Here is a 19,578-nt window from a genome sequence, read left to right as displayed (position 1 = left end):
CAAATAGAACACAGTACTATGCAGTAGATATGTAAAGAAAAACAAAAAAGACAGTAAGTCTAAACAAACAGTATATACAAAGAAGGGGCAGGGGAGGGTAGGGTTGGGCTAGGTTCGTTTTTTTACCAGTTGCGAATGGCTGCTGCCTGTAAGTGGTTTTTCAGGGCAATTTTAAAGGATGCTAGTGATCCACACTCCTTTATGGCCTTCGGTAAGCCTTTCCACATTTTGGTGGTATAGCAGAACAAAGTTTGACCCTTTGTTGGTTTTGACTCTGGGTTGGAAGTGATCTGTGGTGCTGCCTCTGGTGTTGTAATTAAGGACATCCTTAATGTTTATAAAGTATTTTGACAGGTACTTGGGTATCATAGTGGTGTAGTGTATCTTGTACACCAGGCCCATTGCAAGTTGCTGTACTCTGTCAACTACTCTGAGCCACCCCACTCTTAACTGGTGAGTAGCGGTAAGGTGAGTCTGATAGGGAAGGCTAAGCAGGACCCTAATTTGTTTATTTTGGGCTGTTTGGAGTTTAGTTTTCAGGGCTTGTGGGGCGTCACGATACCATACGTGGACTCCGTAGTCAAAGAGGGGCTGGATTATTGCACCAGCTATGGTCTTTATGGCATGCAGGAGAATGTTTATGTTCATTGATCTCAGTGCTTTTCACAGACATCAGGTTTTAACTCAACTGCTTCCACTGAGCTCCTTTATCCAGGCTGAATGCATTTGAAAACTGTTCTGTTATTGATGTTTGTTCCATGTATCGCTGCCTTCTCATCTTGTATTTCTATAACACAGCTTTTATCAATCATCTGTTCTGCTGTGTAACTTAATGCAAGGACAAACACGTAACACGCACGCTGCACGCACACATGCACAGACACACACGCACAGACACACAGACACGCACGCACGCACGCACGCATTCACACACACACACACACACACACACACACACACACACACACACACACACACACACACACACACACACACACACACACACACACACACAGCGATCACAGTGTGGGAGAGAAGGGGTTAACTTAACGGCAACAATGCACATTCTTCAGAATGACCTCCTGACCTTTGTAGCCCGCTGGTTCTCATAGGGTGGTCCAGGGACCCTCAGGGGTCCTTGTGGGGTTCTAAATGGACCCCTGCTTACGGGAACCAAATGGACCCTTACAGGTCTGTAACTCTTGAGATTGTACATGGATGCATTTATAGATGACTATATAACAGAATTTTGTGTTTTATTTAACTTTAAAGAGAGGACAGCGGTCCCTCTGTGCCCAGTTAAGATCTGGCACATTACCTCTGGCAGTTGAGGTGGGTACAGTAGGTATACTGGTATTCAGTTGAGGTGGGTACAGTGTGGCATAGCTCAGGGGTAGAGAAACCGTTATTAGAGCACAAAGGGTTCCCGAAGGGTTCCCAGTTCGAATCTGGGCTCCCCCTGAGTTAATGTCGAAGAGTCCTTGAGCAAGACTCTAGTTGCTCTCGATGAGCAGGTTGGTGCCTTGCATGGTTTCCTCTGCCACCGGTGTATGAATGGGTGAATGTAATGCACAATCTATGTAAAGCGCTTTGGATAAAAGCGATATATAAATGCACCATTTACAGTAGGTACTGGTATTCAGTTGAGGTAGTGTGATTTGGGACCTTTGGAGGATGAGTTTCATTTACTGTAGCTTTTCACTGTCCACTGTATCATGACTTAAGAAATCCTTTATTTGAAAACTATCCACGTATCATGGAACCAAATGGACCCTTACAGGTCTGTGACTCTGAGAGTGTACACATGGAACCAAATGGACCCTTACGGGTCTGTAACTCTGAGAGTGTACACATGGAACCAAATGGACCCTTACAGGGTCTGTGACTCTGAGAGTGTATAAAATGGGTGTGTTTTGAGGGTGACATGACACAGTGTCAAAGGTCATTAGGGTGGAGTTAAGTTTGGAGCAAACATAAAAGAGTGAGACACACACAGAGACACACAGAGAGACACACACAGAGACACACAGGGACACACACAGACACAGACACACACACACACACACACACACACACACAGACACACAGTAGTGAGAGCAGAAGGACTTCAACAGCATCTTCTCTTGTGGTGAAAGGTGAGAGAAATTCCATTTAAAATTGTGCTTCATTTATTGATGACATCACAGGTTGACAGGAGGAGGAAAAAGAAAGAAAAGTGGGTGAAATCTGTGTTTGTGCAAAGTTCTGAGGTTTTTGTTCGACCAATCAAAGAGACAAACAAACGATGGTCAAATCACTTTGATTCTACCTGTGAGGGTTTATTCTGTCAATGCATTTCAATAGGAATGGAGCGTTTATAATGCTTTTGGCAGCAAACTGCTCCATTCCCATTAACATGCACTGGTCCTCACAGGTAGAATTAAAGAGTGGTCTGACCGTGTCCTAAGTCTGTGTTTGGTTCATTAAGATGGAAAGAAAAGTGTGAACAATAGTGTGTGTTTGCAGTGTTGTGTTCTTATACTGTATGTGTGTTGGCAGTGTTGGCGGATTCTTGCAAAACACATTTTTGGACACTGCTCCTACAATTTTTGCCCTAAAATCACTCAAATCGGTACACAGTATGTCTACACTCATGTCATCAACATGGATCTGTCCCATATAGCGCCACCTTCAGGCTGATTTTTTAAAACACATTTTTGGACACTGCTCCTACAATTTTTGCCCTAAAATCACGCAAATCGCTACACAGTATGTCTACAATCATCTCATCAACATGGATCTGTCCCATATAGCGCCACCTTCAGGCCGATGTTTTCAAACACATTTTTGGACACTGCTCCTACAGATTTTGCCCTAAAATCACACAAATCGGTACACACTATGTCTACACTCAGCGCCACCATCAGGCCGATTTTTTTCAACCACATTTTTGGACACTGCTCCTACACATTTTGCCCTAAAATCACGCTGTGACCTGACGGTCGCTTATCTCCCGATTAGGGAGTCTTACTGGTTATGTGTGTTTGGCAGTGTTGTGTTACTATATGTGTATTTGCAGTGTTGTGTTATTATATGTGTATTTGCAGTGTTGTGTTATTATATGTGTGTTTGGCAGTGTTGAGTTATTATTATATGTGTGTTTGGCAGTGTTGTGTTATTATGTGTGTTTGCAGTGTTGTGTTATTATGTGTGTTTGCAGTGTTGTGTTATTATGTGTGTTTGCAGTGTTGTGTTATTATATGTGTGTTTGGCAGTGTTGAGTTATTATTATATGTGTGTTTGCAGTGTTGAGTTATTATGTGTGTTTGCAGTGTTGTGTTATTATATGTGTGTTTGCAGTGTTGTGTTATTATTATATGTGTGTTTGCAGTGTTGAGTTATTATGTGTGTTTGCAGTGTTGTGTTATTATATGTGTGTTTGCAGTGTTGTGTTATTATATGTGTGTTTGCAGTGTTGTGTTATTATATGTGTGTTTGCAGTGTTGTGTTATTATATGTGTGTTTGGCAGTGTTGTGTTATTATATGTGTGTTTGCAGTGTTGTGTTATTATATGTGTGTTTGCAGTGTTGTGTTATTATATGTGTGTTTGGCAGTGTTGTGTTATTATATGTGTGTTTGCAGTGTTGTGTTATTATATGTGTGTTTGCAGTGTTGTGTTATTATATGTGTGTTTGCAGTGTTGTGTTATTATATGTGTGTTTGGCAGTGTTGAGTTATTATTATATGTGTGTTTGCAGTGTTGTGTTATTATTATATGTGTGTTTGGCAGTGTTGAGTTATTATATGTGTGTTTGGCAGTGTTGTGTTATTATTATATGTGTGTTTGCAGTGTTGAGTTATTATTATATGTGTGTTTGCAGTGTTGAGTTATTATATGTGTGTTTGGCAGTGTTGAGTTATTATATGTGTGTTTGCAGTGTTGTGTTATTATATGTGTGTTTGCAGTGTTGTGTTATTATATGTGTGTTTGGCAGTGTTGAGTTATTATATGTGTGTTTGCAGTGTTGTGTTATTATATGTGTGTTTGCAGTGTTGTGTTATTATATGTGTGTTTGGCAGTGTTGAGTTATTATATGTGTGTTTGCAGTGTTGTGTTATTATATGTGTGTTTGGCAGTGTTGTGTTATTATTATATGTGTGTTTGCAGTGTTGTGTTATTATATGTGTGTTTGGCAGTGTTGAGTTATTATTATATGTGTGTTTGCAGTGTTGTGTTATTATATGTGTGTTTGGCAGTGTTGTGTTATTATATGTGTGTTTGCAGTGTTGTGTTATTATATGTGTGTTTGGCAGTGTTGAGTTATTATTATATGTGTGTTTGCAGTGTTGAGTTATTATTATATGTGTGTTTGGCAGTGTTGAGTTATTATTATATGTGTGTTTGGCAGTGTTGTGTTATTATTATATGTGTGTTTGGCAGTGTTGTGTTATTATTATATGTGTGTTTGCAGTGTTGAGTTATTATTATATGTGTGTTTGGCAGTGTTGAGTTATTATTATATGTGTGTTTGGCAGTGTTGTGTTATTATTATATGTGTGTTTGGCAGTGTTGTGTTATTATTATATGTGTGTTTGCAGTGTTGAGTTATTATTATATGTGTGTTTGCAGTGTTGAGTTATTATATGTGTGTTTGGCAGTGTTGAGTTATTATATGTGTGTTTGCAGTGTTGTGTTATTATATGTGTGTTTGCAGTGTTGAGTTATTATTATATGTGTGTTTGCAGTGTTGAGTTATTATATGTGTGTTTGGCAGTGTTGTGTTATTATTATATGTGTGTTTGCAGTGTTGAGTTATTATTATATGTGTGTTTGCAGTGTTGAGTTATTATATGTGTGTTTGCAGTGTTGTGTTATTATTATATGTGTGTTTGGCAGTGTTGAGTTATTATATGTGTGTTTGGCAGTGTTGTGTTATTATTATATGTGTGTTTGCAGTGTTGAGTTATTATTATATGTGTGTTTGCAGTGTTGTGTTATTATGTGTGTTTGGCAGTGTTGAGTTATTATATGTGTGTTTGGCAGTGTTGTGTTATTATATGTGTGTTTGGCAGTGTTGTGTTATTATATGTGTGTTTGGCAGTGTTGAGTTATTATATGTGTGTTTGGCAGTGTTGTGTTATTATTATATGTGTGTTTGCAGTGTTGAGTTATTATTATATGTGTGTTTGCAGTGTTGAGTTATTATATGTGTGTTTGCAGTGTTGTGTTATTATTATATGTGTGTTTGGCAGTGTTGAGTTATTATATGTGTGTTTGGCAGTGTTGTGTTATTATTATATGTGTGTTTGCAGTGTTGAGTTATTATTATATGTGTGTTTGCAGTGTTGAGTTATTATATGTGTGTTTGCAGTGTTGTGTTATTATATGTGTGTTTGGCAGTGTTGAGTTATTATTATATGTGTGTTTGCAGTGTTGTGTTATTATATGTGTGTTTGGCAGTGTTGAGTTATTATTATATGTGTGTTTGCAGTGTTGTGTTATTATATGTGTGTTTGGCAGTGTTGAGTTATTATTATATGTGTGTTTGCAGTGTTGAGTTATTATTATATGTGTGTTTGGCAGTGTTGAGTTATTATTATATGTGTGTTTGCAGTGTTGAGTTATTATTATATGTGTGTTTGCAGTGTTGTGTTATTATATGTGTGTTTGCAGTGTTGAGTTATTATATGTGTGTTTGCAGTGTTGTGTTATTATATGTGTGTTTGGCAGTGTTGAGTTATTATTATATGTGTGTTTGCAGTGTTGTGTTATTATATGTGTGTTTGCAGTGTTGAGTTATTATTATATGTGTGTTTGCAGTGTTGTGTTATTATATGTGTGTTTGCAGTGTTGAGTTATTATTATATGTGTGTTTGCAGTGTTGAGTTATTATTATATGTGTGTTTGCAGTGTTGTGTTATTATATGTGTGTTTGCAGTGTTGAGTTATTATTATATGTGTGTTTGCAGTGTTGAGTTATTATTATATGTGTGTTTGCAGTGTTGTGTTATTATATGTGTGTTTGCAGTGTTGAGTTATTATTATATGTGTGTTTGCAGTGTTGAGTTATTATATGTGTGTTTGGCAGTGTTGAGTTATTATTATATGTGTGTTTGCAGTGTTGAGTTATTATTATATGTGTGTTTGCAGTGTTGAGTTATTATATGTGTGTTTGCAGTGTTGTGTTATTATTAAGGCTGGGACTTTAACTGATTAATTGCGATTAATTAATTACAGAAAATTAACGCGATTAAAAAAATTAACGCATTTTAATCGCACTTAGTTTTTGCACCACAGAACCTTCAGTTTCGGGCATACTGATCATAGCGATGCACCAACCAAGAAGAGACAACAAACGCAAAGGGAGAAATAGACGATTAGAGCGCTTTGCTTGGCCCAGTGGATGCGAAATTTTGATAAAAAAAAACTCACTTGTTGATTCACTCGTACAACAAAATGTGTTTTACTTGAAAAAAAATGCTTCTCTGGTCAAATATCAATGTGCGATTAAAATGCGATTAATTGCGATTAATTAATCACAGAGCCTGTAATTAATTAGATTAAAATGTTTAATCGCATCCCAGCCCTAGTTATTATATGTGTGTTTGGCAGTGTTGTGTTATTATATGTGTGTTTGCAGTGTTGTGTTATTATGTGTGTTTGCAGTGTTGTGTTATTATATGTGTGTTTGCAGTGTTGTGTTATTATATGTGTGTTTGGCAGTGTTGTGTTATTGCGACCGTAAGGTCGCAGTTTAGTATCAAAACCTCCACCGGCCGTCCGTCCCTGAGTCACACGTCACACGTCACACGTCACACCTTTGCCCTGCTCATATCTCCGCATCAGTATGACATCACACTGCTGACATCAGTATGACATCACACCGTACACAAATGACCCCTATATAAGACCGGCATTGTCTGTCGTACATTTCGGTCAATTCCAGTGGGGATGCCATTGAAAAGTTAATCTAGTTGTACAAAGTAATCAAAGAATGGGTTGACTGGTAGGCTGGTTGACTGCTTTATCTGTGGAGAGTGTATGTCACTGAGAGTCCTTTTATAGCGATTGAAATCATGATGAGGTCACGATGAGTCATCTATGCCCAAATATAGATTTCTAGGTCAGATGGCCCATGGAGTTTGTGATGTCAAACCTAGCAACCCAATATAAACAAACCTGATGTCAGACCTGAAGTATCCTTTTATACCCATATATGGAGATAGAGAGATCTCCATATATGGGCATATTAGAAAGCCCATATATGGGCATATACGGATGACATCAGGGATATCCATATATGGGCATAAAAGGGACAAGGGCTTACAGTTAAGAGATCTCCATATATGGGCATATCAGAAAGCCCATATATGTTCATATACTGATGACATCAGGAATATCCATATATGGGCATAAAAGGGACAAGGACTTACAGTTAAGAGATCTCCATCTATGGGCATAAAGGGACAAGGACTGTTACAGTAGATATAGAGATGTCCATATATGGGCATACATGAACAAGGACTGACAAACACTGAGATCTCCATATAACCTATGGGAATATAAGGGACGAGGACAATGCGTAGCATTGTGAGCTTGTAGATCTATTTTCTAAATATTGTTGTACATTAAAAACTTGAAATGGGTCGTTCTGCATAGTACTTGGGATTTGTTGATGTAAATGTTCACATAGAGTGTAATAATTGGTAAAACAAACGTTTGGCCTATTTGTGGAGATAAGCGACCAACGGTCGCTTATCTCCCGATTAGGGAGTCTTACTGGTTATTATTGCGACCGTAAGGTCGCAGTTTAATATGAAAACCTCCACCGGCCGTCCGTCCGTCCATCCGTCCGTCCGTCCGTCACACACGTCACACCTTTGCCCTGCTCAATGTATACGTGTAACGCCTGATACTGAGGTGATGTGTCACTGTGACATCACAGATACTGAGGTGATGTGTCACTGTGACATCACAGGTGAGATCGCAGTGATGTCAGATACTCAGAGCAGGGATCTCCATATTTAGGCATAAACAGGTGACATCACAGTGATGTCAGATACTCAGAGCAGGTATCTCCATATATGGGCATAAAATGGATTCTGTTAGGGATCTCCATACTGTATATGGGCATAAAAGGGATTAGTGATGTCAGATACTCAGAGCAGGGATCTCCATATATGGGCATAAAAGGGATTAGTGATGTCAGATACTCAGAGCAGGGATCTCCATATATGGGCATAAAAGGGATTCAGATGGAGATTCAACTTCAATGAGTAACAATGGCAAACTGTCAACTGCCCGTATGTCTTGATAATTGGTAAAACAAACTTTTGGCCTATTTGTGGCTTATCATCACATCCAACCATCTTAAGATACTCAGCTAGTGGGGAATGCTCTCTTCCCTGGTGAGAATTGCCCCTTTATATAGGGCTTGTTTGTGTATTGTATGACATCACGCCACATCATCAGCTGTGGACTCTGTGATGTCATCGTATCTCCATATATGGCCATCTCCGTATATGGAGATATAAGTCGTCCATGCCCAGGTATGGGCTGGTGAGGTCAGACTTTGTGTGATGGGTAGGTTATCTCCATATATGGAGATTCAACATTCCAGGTGTAACTATGGCTGCCCGTATGACGTGAGAGGTGGAGGCTGTGATATTTGTGGAGATAAGCGACCAATGGTCGCTTATCTCCCCATTAGGGAGTCTTACTGGTTGCGACCGTAGGTCGCATTTACTACCAAAACCTCCACAGGCTGTCTGTCTGTCTGTCAGTGAGTGAGTCCGTCACACTTTTGCCCTGCTCATATCTCCACAACCGTTGCCCCCATCCATGCCAAATTTTGCACACACACTCCTTGACTGCCAAACTACAACCTCCAAGGACCCCCGGAGCCCCAGGGACCCCCAGGTCCCTGGGGGACCCCCAGATGTAAAAAATGACCAAATGTGCAAAAATGACCAAATGACCACCCCAACGGGGCTGCTCACGGGGAATTCCCGGGGACCACCGACTCCTGGTGCTCCAGAACGGATGCAAAAGTGGTGGCGCCCCCAGTGGAGGACCCCCTGCCACTGCAGCTCACATTAAATGCCGTAACTCGGGCTAGGAGCGTCCGGGAGAGCCGGGGCCGGTACCTATTCGTCCGCCAAGGCAACACGGAGACCCCACCCCTCATTTCTCACATGGCCCTAATTCTAGCGCCACCTTCAGGCCGATTTTTAAAACACATTTTTGGACACTGCTCCTACAGTTTTTGCCCTAAAATCACGAATATCACTACACAGCATGTCTACACTCATGTCATCAACATGGATCAGGAAGATTTTGGAAAAACACATTTTTGCCCTATTTGTGGAGATAAGCCACCTACGGTCGCTTATCTCCCGATTAGGGAGTCTTACTGGTATGTGTGTTTGGCAGTGTTGTGTTATTATGTGTGTTGGCAGTGTTGTGTTATTATGTGTGTGTTTGCAGTGTTGTGTTATTATGTGTGTGTTTGCAGTGTTGTGTTATTATATGTGTGTTTGCAGTGTTGTGTTATTATATGTGTGTTTGGCAGTGTTGTGTTATTATGTGTGTTTGCAGTGTTGTGTTATTATGTGTGTGTTTGCAGTGTTGTGTTATTATATGTGTGTTTGGCAGTGTTGTGTTCTTATGTGTGTGTTTGGCAGTGTTGTGTTATTATATGTGTGTTTGGCAGTGTTGTGTTATTATATGTGTGTTTGCAGTGTTGTGTTATTATATGTGTGTTTGCAGTGTTGTGTTCTTATGTGTGTGTTTGGCAGCGTTGTGTTCTTATATGTGTGTTTGGCAGTGTTGTGTTCTTATGTGTGTTTTTGCAGTGTTGTGTTATTATGTGTGTTTGGCAGTGTTGAGTAACTATAAAGCAGAGTATAGTGCATATAGAGTACATAGAATATATATAGAATACAAAGATATGATGTGAGAGGATTTGGCAGGATGTGGTCATAAAGCAACCAGAGACATTCAGAGAATGTTAGAGAGGCAGAGGATGACATTTCTAAAGGAGCCTTTTAGTGGAAATACTGAAAATAGCCGACCTCCAAGCTCACAGCACGTCGCGCTGTAACGCGTTGTGAGCTTGGAGGTCGGCTATCTTTGGTGCTTGATACCACAATGAACTGGAGATGTGGCGTAACGGCATGGATTTAACAGAGAGGGCAATTCTTTCAACATAAGATGCTGCATTAAAGTTCAGGAGAGTTTAAATGCTGCATTCAGGTTTGGCATGGAAAGAGGGCATTTGTTTCACCATAGTGAAAACTGCATTCCTGGTGTTGGGAGAGGGCACTTTTTACAGGCTGATAAAAGGGCAGGGGCTCAAGCCCCCTTTGATGTCTATATGTGTGAAGTACAATTTTGAGGTGTTTCTTTTTATCCAGGAGTATTTCCAATGTTCTATACGTCTACTTCTACTCCACTACATCTCAAATAGCCAAATATTGTACTATTTACTCCACTACAAGTACTTAAATACTTTAGTTACGTTTGATTATTATTACAAAACATACATTAACCACCTCAGCTCCATTTAAACTTTTGCTTTTTGAAAATAGAAGATGTACAAGTTCACAAAGCATCGCATCTGCTATTTTCAAAAGATTTTAATACATTCAAATGATACCTCGTGAAATGGACATTATGCATAATGAGTACTTTCTACTTTTGGTTCTTTAAGTACAATTTGAATGCCGATACTTTTTTATATATTTCTTTCCTCAAGTAAATTGTAACAGAGTATTTCTACATTACAGTATTGCTACTTTTACTCAAGTAAAAACATGCAGTATTTTATCCACCAGTAGAATTGTGTGTTAAGGTTATAATAAATGTGTGGTCGTCACATATTGATTTATTTACAGTAAATGATGTGCAGTCACCTGGTGTCAAGTAAAAGTATCAATACTGCAAGGTAGAAATACTCTGTCACAAGTAGAAGTCGGGTAAATCAAAACGTACTTGAGTAAAAGTAATTAAGTACTGGTATAAAACTGTACTCAATGTACCAAAAGTAGAAAGTAGTCATTTTGCAGAATGTCACATTTTTACAATTGTATGAAATGTATAGAAATCTTTTGAAAACAGCAGATCTACAGGTTCACAATGCATTGCATTGCGTGAGCTTGTAGATCTGCTATTTTCAAAAGGCAGAAATGCATCGTATATAGATCTGAATGGTTAATGTAAAAAGTAACTAACTCATGTTCTCATATAATTGTAGTGGAGTAAAAGTCTTGGAAATTGTAAATACTCAAGTAAAGACAAAGAAAAATATGAAAGCAATTTGTACTTCATTACAGTACTTGAGTAAATGTACTTGACATTTTGGCCCAAATCAGTTCTAAAGACAGGCTGCACTGAGACACAGACAGAGGGGGGGGGGGGGGGGGGGGGGGGTAGCGAGAAGTAACACTTTGCACACACACACACACACACACACACACACACACACACACACACACACACACACACACACACACACACACACACACACACACACACACACACACGTTTGAACTCTCTTTATGACCTCAGTTGTTGACCTCATAAATCACCATGCTGACCTCAAGTGAACTTTGCCAACAAGGAATAAAATGCTCTTTTTTAGATTGATTTGTTGTTTTCCTTGAGTGTCTGAACAACAAAGACACTGTTCAGCTGTCCTGATGACACAAGTCTCAAAGGAGGCCAAGGAGTCATTTTAACTGAAAACTAATGGTTGGAATGGATTCAGCAGCCCCAAAATACCCTAATTACACACCTCATACACTTATATTGTCATTTCTAGTTTCCCCCTTTAATCCCAGGCCCTCGGGATACCCCCAACTTTGATTGGTTCCCACAAAAGTTTCTCAAGGGAGTAGTGATTGAAAAAAGTTCAGAGGTGATAGTAGACACCTTTATCAACACATTGTGATTGAAAGCTAATGATTTAGTTCCCAGATTGGTCCAGCACTCGGCTAACTTTCCCTTACTGCCATGCAAGGCACCAACCTGCTCATCAGGAGCAACTAGGGGTTCAGAGTCTTGCTCAAGGACTCTTCAACACTAACTCTGGGGGAGCCCGGGATCGAACTGGGAACCCTTCGGGAACCCTCCGTGTTCTAAGACGGCAGCTCTACCTCTGAGCCACTGCCGCCCCATAAATTGTAGACTAAATAACATCTAGGCTCATTTTCCTACTATTATTTATTATAAGCTGTTTAGCAGTGAACACACAGAGAGTACAATGTGCTTGGAGCTCTTCAGAAGCTCTCTGGAGGCTCCTACACCTACGTGTTTATTTAACAGCAAAGTGAAGCTGTGTTTATAACTCCTACACCTAACTGCTCCTACATCTGGCTCTGTGTGTCTGTATGTCTGTCTGTATGTCTAACTGCTCCTCCATCTGGCTCTGTGTGTCTGTATGTCTGTCTGTCTGTCTGTCTGTCTGTCTGTCTGTCTGTCTGTCTGTCTGTATGTCTGTCTGTATGTCTAACTGCTGCTCCATCTGGCTGTGTGTGTCTGTATGTCTGTCTGTATGTCTAACTGCTGCTCCATCTGGCTGTGTGTGTCTGTATGTCTGTCTGTATGTCTGTCTGTATGTCTAACTGCTGCTCCATCTGGCTCTGTGTGTCTGTATGTCTGTCTTTATGTCTAACCACTCCTCCATTTGGCTCTGTGTGTCTGTATGTCTGTCACCAAAGTCTGGGGACAAGGATTCACTGTCGGATCACACAGTGAATGTTCTTCATAGGAGGGGAGGGCTTTGCAAGGCCCCCCCCCCCACCGTGGGCCCTGGTTGGCATTGGTCAAGCTACACAGGACGCTTAAATGGCACCACTCACTTCACACTGGGTGTGATTGTTTTAAGATTGTGGTGCAGATTAGATAATATTTTCTAATGTGTTCCCTTTGAAAAAAGGTTTGGACCCCCCCTGGCATAGCATGTAGGGATGGCCTGCAGACAGCTCTGATTGTGGGGCAGTTGGTAGCCAATCAGATGCTGTTCCACCAGCTTCACTTACATTCCATGGAAATCCATGGAATGCTCTTTTGCTCACACTTAGGATGATGCTCCATCTCTGCTTTAACAGCACTTTATCACCAGAGCCTATTTGGACCATAATATTAATCACCAGAGCTTATTTGGACCATAATATTTTTTGTTCAATCAATTCAATTTCAATTCAAAGGGCTTCATTGGCATGAAAAAGCATTAAAACATTATGTTTACATTGCCGAAGCAGTACACAGTAATACAATCAATCAATATAAAACAATCAAAATAAAATATGTCCAATTTGGGGTGGGGTGGAACAGTTTTCATGTATGGAGAATTGGAGATTACTGGATGCAGACAGTGCAAGGATGTGTACACCATGATCAGTAGTCTTTGAGGTGGTTGTGTTCTGTTTGATATCCTTCTCCTATCACAGCAGCTCACACATCTTAATGCTGCTGTGTTTGCACATTGTCGTACTTCACCCAGTAGATATAGGAGTTTTTCATCATTGGTCATGTTTTCAAACTCTCTTTGTGTGGTTATGATCTTGGGAAGTATGTGTCTCTGATGTCTTGGTACAGTGGGCAGGCGGTTAGGAAGTGTAGTTCAGTTTCCACTTCATTTTGTGCGCAGTGGGTGCAAAGTCTGTTTTCTCTAGGGAGCCAGGTGTGCCTATGGCGGCCTTTCTCGATTGCAAGACTGTGCCAGGGACGTACTGGGTCCATGATTCAGCCTGGGAAAAGGAGTTGGAGAGGCCCTCATTGCTTTTTTTTCGCCTTCTGGATGCGCCGCAAGGCCCCAAATACTAACCGATGAACGGTTACTGTGATTTTAGATCGTTTTTCTGGTATAAAGAGAGTCTAATGATGTTTTATGTAGACCATCCAGGAGTGGTCAAGGTAGCTAGGGACTAGTGGGCCGGTATTCAGATGATATACAAGCCAGTGGGGCCAATGTGATGGCTCTGTGGGCTGCTGCTACTCAGTGCTAGAGAGATCTCTCTCTATAGCACTGCTACAACTCAAAGATTGGCCATTTCAGATCATGAGAGACGAGCCAGTGGGCCAATTACATGAGTTATATTTACTTTGTGGGCTGTCCATTTTTTTTAATGGCCTGGACCAGCCGGGAACGTACCGGCCTTTCAGGAGTTGTCCCTGGACTGTGCTCTGAGTCTGTCAATATTCTAGTTTGCTCTGCTTTTGGGTTGCTTCTCTCCAATGTGTCAGGTACACACTATGTCTGACTAGGGCTGCATGGGAGGTATGGACAAAATCTCACAAATTCAATTAACGAATAGTTTATATAAAAATTGCAATGTGGAAATACAGTTCGAAATGATATACACAACAAAAAAAACTATAGTAGGTACTAAACATTATTTATTTAATTTAGAACCTTGTATTCATGCAAAAATATGTCATGTTAACAGATCTGCCATTGAAATGATAGCAGCAGTAGCCTACTTAATGTGTAACAGTAACACCACCCAGACTTCTTGTTCTCAAGCTTTCATTTCAAGGTCTCCCCTTAACTCTACAAATGGAACCAAATGGACCCGTCAGGGTACCACCTTAAAGGAACCCTCAGTCCCTGGAATCTGAGAACCACTGCAATAGAAAACACTTTAGAACTGTGCCTAACAGATAATTGTATTGTTGGCCTGTTGGCTATAACCTCTGAGGGTTAAAGAGCATTGTGCAGGGCCAAATACCAAATGTAAACGTTCAAGCAACAAAATATAACATAATGCAGCCCCTAAAATAAATGCTGGTTACAAAATATCAAATGTAAACACGGAACCCAAGTTTAAAGTGTAGCTGCAAAAGGATCACAATATAATATATTTTCATTATTATTGCGACCGTAGGTCGCACTTACTACAGAAAGCTCCACCAGGTGTCCGTCTGTCCGTTTGTCCGTCACACACGTTTTGCCCTGCTCATATCTCGGCAACCGTTGCCCCGATCCAAGCCAGCTTTTGCACACACACTCCTTGCCTGCCAAACTACAACCTCCAAGGACCCCCGGAGCTCCAGGGACCCCCAAGTCCCTGGGGGACCCCCTGGTGTAAAAAAAGTTCCCTCCGTGACTCACGTCACACGTCACACTTTTGCCCTGCTCATATCTCCGCAACCGTTGCCCCGATCCATGCCCCCTTTTGCACACACACTCCTTACCTGCCAAACTACAACCTCCAAGGACCCCCAGCTCCCTCGGGGACCCCCAAGTGTAAAAAATGAGCACATGTGCAAAAATTACCAAATGACCACCCCAACGGGGCTGCTCACGGGGAATTCCCGGGGACCACCCACTCCTGGTGCTCCAGAACGGATGCAAAAGTGGTGGCGCCCCCAGTGGAGGACCCCCTGCCACTGCAGCTCACATAAAATGCCGTAACTCGGGCTAGGAGCGTCCGGGAGAGCCGGGGCCGGTACCTATTCGTCCGCCAAGGCAACGCGGACACCCCACCCCTCATTTCTCACATGGCCCTCTTCTAGCGCCACCTACAGGCCGATTTTTAAAACACATTTTTGGCCACTGCTCCTACAGTTTTTGCCCGAAAATCACGAAAATCACTACACAGTATGTCTACACTCATGTCATCAACATGGATCAGGAAGTTTTTGGAAAAACACATTTTTGCCCTATTTGTGGAGATAAGTGACCTACGGTCGCTTATCTCCCGATTAGGGAGTCTTACTGGTAATATGAGTGAGGTATACTATATACAGTAAGAGGTAAACAAAACTACTTCAAGATTCAACCTAAACTTCCAAGTTTAAAGTGCAGCAACAAAATCAGGCTCACAATATAACATAAATTAAACAAAATCTAGTGAAAAAAAGAAAATCACTCCTTCAAGTTTGAAGAACAGCAGCTGCAAACATAATACAGGCCTACAGGCCTCGCCCCTAAAATAAATGTTGGTTACAAAATACCAAATGTAAAGTGTAGCTGCAAAAACATCACAATATATTATACTGTGTGTGTGTGTGTGTGTGTGCGTGTGTGCGTGTGTGTGTGCGCGTGTGCGTGTGTGCGTGTGTGTGTGCGTGCGTGCGTGCGTGCGTGCGTGTGCGTGTGCGTGTGCAACTACTTCAGGTTGCATGAAAAGAAAACATCCAAATAAATCATAAAAGATATTTGCAGAATCTCATCTTCTACAGGTTCAGTGCTAGGAATACAAGCTGGTCAACTTTGGTTTCAGTGCTGACCCATGGCATGACATTATAGGCCTGATTCACCAATAAGTTCTTAACTTTTCCTCTTAAATTTCTTCCTAAGTGAATTCCTAAGAGAAGTCGAGTCGGATTCATGAAACGTTCTTAGAAAGGCAAAATTGTTCTTAACTATGTTCTTATCATGATGAATGACAATCCTCGTAACTTGAAGGGGTGTGCCAGGTAATCCTAACTGCAGTTACAGACTTGTATTGTTCAATTTAGACCCCCTCACCCCCCAAAGGAACCCTCAAACGGGAATCAGTCTGGCCCATGTGACCATTTTGTAGAAATTAATTCCAGCAGAGGAGGGTGCTGTTGGACCAACAATGGGCCTCATTCACCAATAAGTTCTTAACTTTCTTCTTAACCTGTTCTTAAATTTCTTCCTAAGTGAAGTTGAGTCCGATTCATGAAACGTTCTTTAAGGAAGGCAAAATTGTTCTTAACTATGTTCTTTTCATGATGAATTTTGGGTTGGGATGCATTTTCAGACCTGTTGAAAACTAGTCTTATGCTGCATTCACACTACAGATATATAGTTGAACGTTTTGCTTGGTAATTCAATGTAATCTCAATGGAAACCAGCTTTAAAGATGCAGGAGATGCACAGAACAAAGCTTTGAAAGCTTTAAAGCTGGTTTCCATTGAGATTACATTGAATTACCAAGCCAAACGTTCAACTATATATCTGTAGTGTGAATGCAGCATAAAGCAGTGGTTCTAAACATTTTCATGTCAAGGACCACTACATTCTGCAGACCCCCACCTGAAAATATTTTCTGCCTGGGAAGATTTTTCAAGATTTATCATAGTGTTTAAAAAATATCCGATCTACAAGCTCAAAATGGGCTGTAATGGTAATGCCTTGTGAGCTTGTAGATCTGCTATTTTCAAACAAAGTGTAAAACTGGGTTAACCCTCTAAGGCCCACGGTTGTAATATTACAACGTTTGTATTTTATCCAAAAAAAGGTTTAAATCATTTTATTTTAGCTCCCCCTACCACCTAAACACCACCATTGGATTCTATTGTTTAGTATTACAATGCCATTGGCCACAATATTTGCATATAAATACCCCCCACAGGGGCTGACATTCACACCCGCCACACCCGCTGAAATTCCAGAGTTTTGACGAACAACATCTCACTTTTTCATGGAAGCTATACCTCAAAAAAACATAAGTAAAATGCCTGTACTATTCTTTTTGGTGATCATTAGAATGTCTAGAACATGTACATATGTTATTATTTTGAAAAATATCCCCCATATGTAAATTAGAGCATGATTTATGATTTATGGCTATAAAATCTTACAAAAACATTTTTTTGAAAAAAACATTACATTTTCCTCTTAATAGGACTCCTACAACACCATCTGATTTTTTTCAATTTTTTATTTCAAGTATTTCTTAATGCGGGCCTTAGAGGGTTAAAATGGTAAAACTCTTCCTCGTTTTACAGTGGACCCCCTGGAACTTGCTAAAGGATCCCTGGGGGTCCCCAAACCACACTTTGAGAACCACTGCTCTAAAGATATGATACAAATATTTTGGTGATTTAAATCATATTATTATACAACTGTAGAATTGAAGAAACTTAAAGAATACATTATTTTAGCACATGTCACACTTAAGAACTAAAAGGCCACCCTAAGAGTGCTCTACAGTATGCGTAGATGTCTTCTTAACATAAGAACAAATCACAGCTAAGAAAACATTGGTGTATGCCAAATCTTCTTAAAAAACTTCTTAAAAGGGTCTAAGAAGAAATTTCTTCGTAAGAACGTTCTTAAGTAGGTTGGTGAATCGGGCCCAATGTATTTCTCACTCAGTCAGAAAATAACATCAAACATAAAATACATTCTGTTGTCATGTGGATATTATTATTAAATGACCCCTGTTACACACACTGGTCATCTATAGGCCATTTCTATATATCTGATGAATGTCCATTTTATTGCACAACAAAAAAGCTGAATCATTCTCTGCTATTAACAACCCATACACCAGAGATTTCCGGGAGTGTACCAAGGCGTTCCCAGGCCAGTGTGGAAATACAATTTACAATTTAGGCACTTAGCACACTCTTAGGCGTCCCACACACAGCTGTGTGAAACATCTTCTCCGTATCGTCTGAGAATGGCCACTGGAAGCTCCGTACTAATGCATTGTCAATGGAAGGTTGTTTGGTGTTTTGTCGTTGCCGTGTCTCTTAGCCAAAAGACAGGCTGTGGTTGAGCTAGAGACACGGCAACGACAAAAAAACAAAAGAAATTGACAATGCATTAGTACAGCGTGCCCAGTGGCCATTCTCAGACGATACGGAGAAGATGTTTCACGCATATGTGTGAGTCCAGCCTTACAATAAGCAAGATATTAAGCAAGATATACGTCAAAACAATGTATATCTCAACAACAATACAACAAATAGGAATAGGAATATCAATCTAGAAAACAATAACATAGGTAGACCACACATCTCATCAGTAAAAAGATTTAGTAAAACCTAAAAATGCTATCGCTTTCATCTCCAAACATGAAGGTTGGTTCAAATTTTCGGGGGATTATGAAAACTATATATTTTTGTAAACCTCAGAGTATAACAAATAAGAAAATCCATGATTCCACTTGCAAAATCCCTAGGAGAAATTTTGACAGCTGCTGAAAGTTTGGGTCTCAAAATCGGCTTTAAGTAGCATGTGAGGGGTCTAGGGGTTTTCCATGATTCTGAATCCATTGCAAGCATTGTTTTTTGAAAAAAAAAAGAAAAAAAAATGAAAAAGAAACTTCGGCTACAAACCCCACAAAATTATGTTTTTTTTTTAAATAAAACTAATCTTAAAATTGTCCTATTAAATCGCTAAAGTTTTAGAACACCCACTCCGTTAATTTCAGCCCCTAAAGCCTTCTCTTTATATATTTTCTATGAGCCGTGAGGGGGGTTGCATTTCCCGGCAAAAGTACGTCATCTGCATCATCCGTATACGTTGTGTATACGTTGGCCAATCACATCGCGGATCATACACACATGATACACTACCGGCCAATCACAGCGTGTCTGCCGTCTCTTCAGGAAGTAGCCTCCCTCAGCTACAGTGTTTACGATGGTGAATGATGCTTAGGGCTCTATTAGGCGCGCCACAGACATATGCGTGAAACATCTTCTCCTTATCGTCTGAGAATGGCCACTGGGGGCGCCGTACTAATGCATTCTCAATGGAAGGTTGTTTGGTGTTTTGTTGTTGCCGTGTCTCTTCAAGAGCGTACAGGCTGCGGTTGAGCTTGAGACACGGCAACGACAAAAAACCAAACAACCTTCCATTGACAATGCATTAGTACGGCGCCCCCAGTGG

General features: G+C 40.5%; 1 protein-coding gene across 1 annotated transcript in view; it reads left to right on the top strand.

Annotated features, from left to right (window-relative positions):
- Positions 1-2,082: 2,082 nt before the first annotated feature.
- The window catches only part of LOC308291821 (uncharacterized protein), a gene marked incomplete at its 3' end in the record, with an annotated part of 54,713 nt that continues 37,217 nt past the window's right edge, over positions 2,083-19,578 (top strand). The window contains exon 1 of the mRNA XM_080733953.1: positions 2,083-2,135. The remainder of the gene's footprint in view (positions 2,136-19,578) is intronic.

This window comes from Nannobrachium achirus (genome assembly GCF_963921795.1).
Source record: "Nannobrachium achirus genome assembly, chromosome: 9".
Taxonomy (NCBI): Eukaryota; Metazoa; Chordata; class Actinopteri; order Myctophiformes; family Myctophidae; genus Nannobrachium; species Nannobrachium achirus.
The sequence above is the reverse complement of the archived record's forward strand: the minus strand, read 5'-3'. Positions and strand labels throughout refer to the sequence as shown.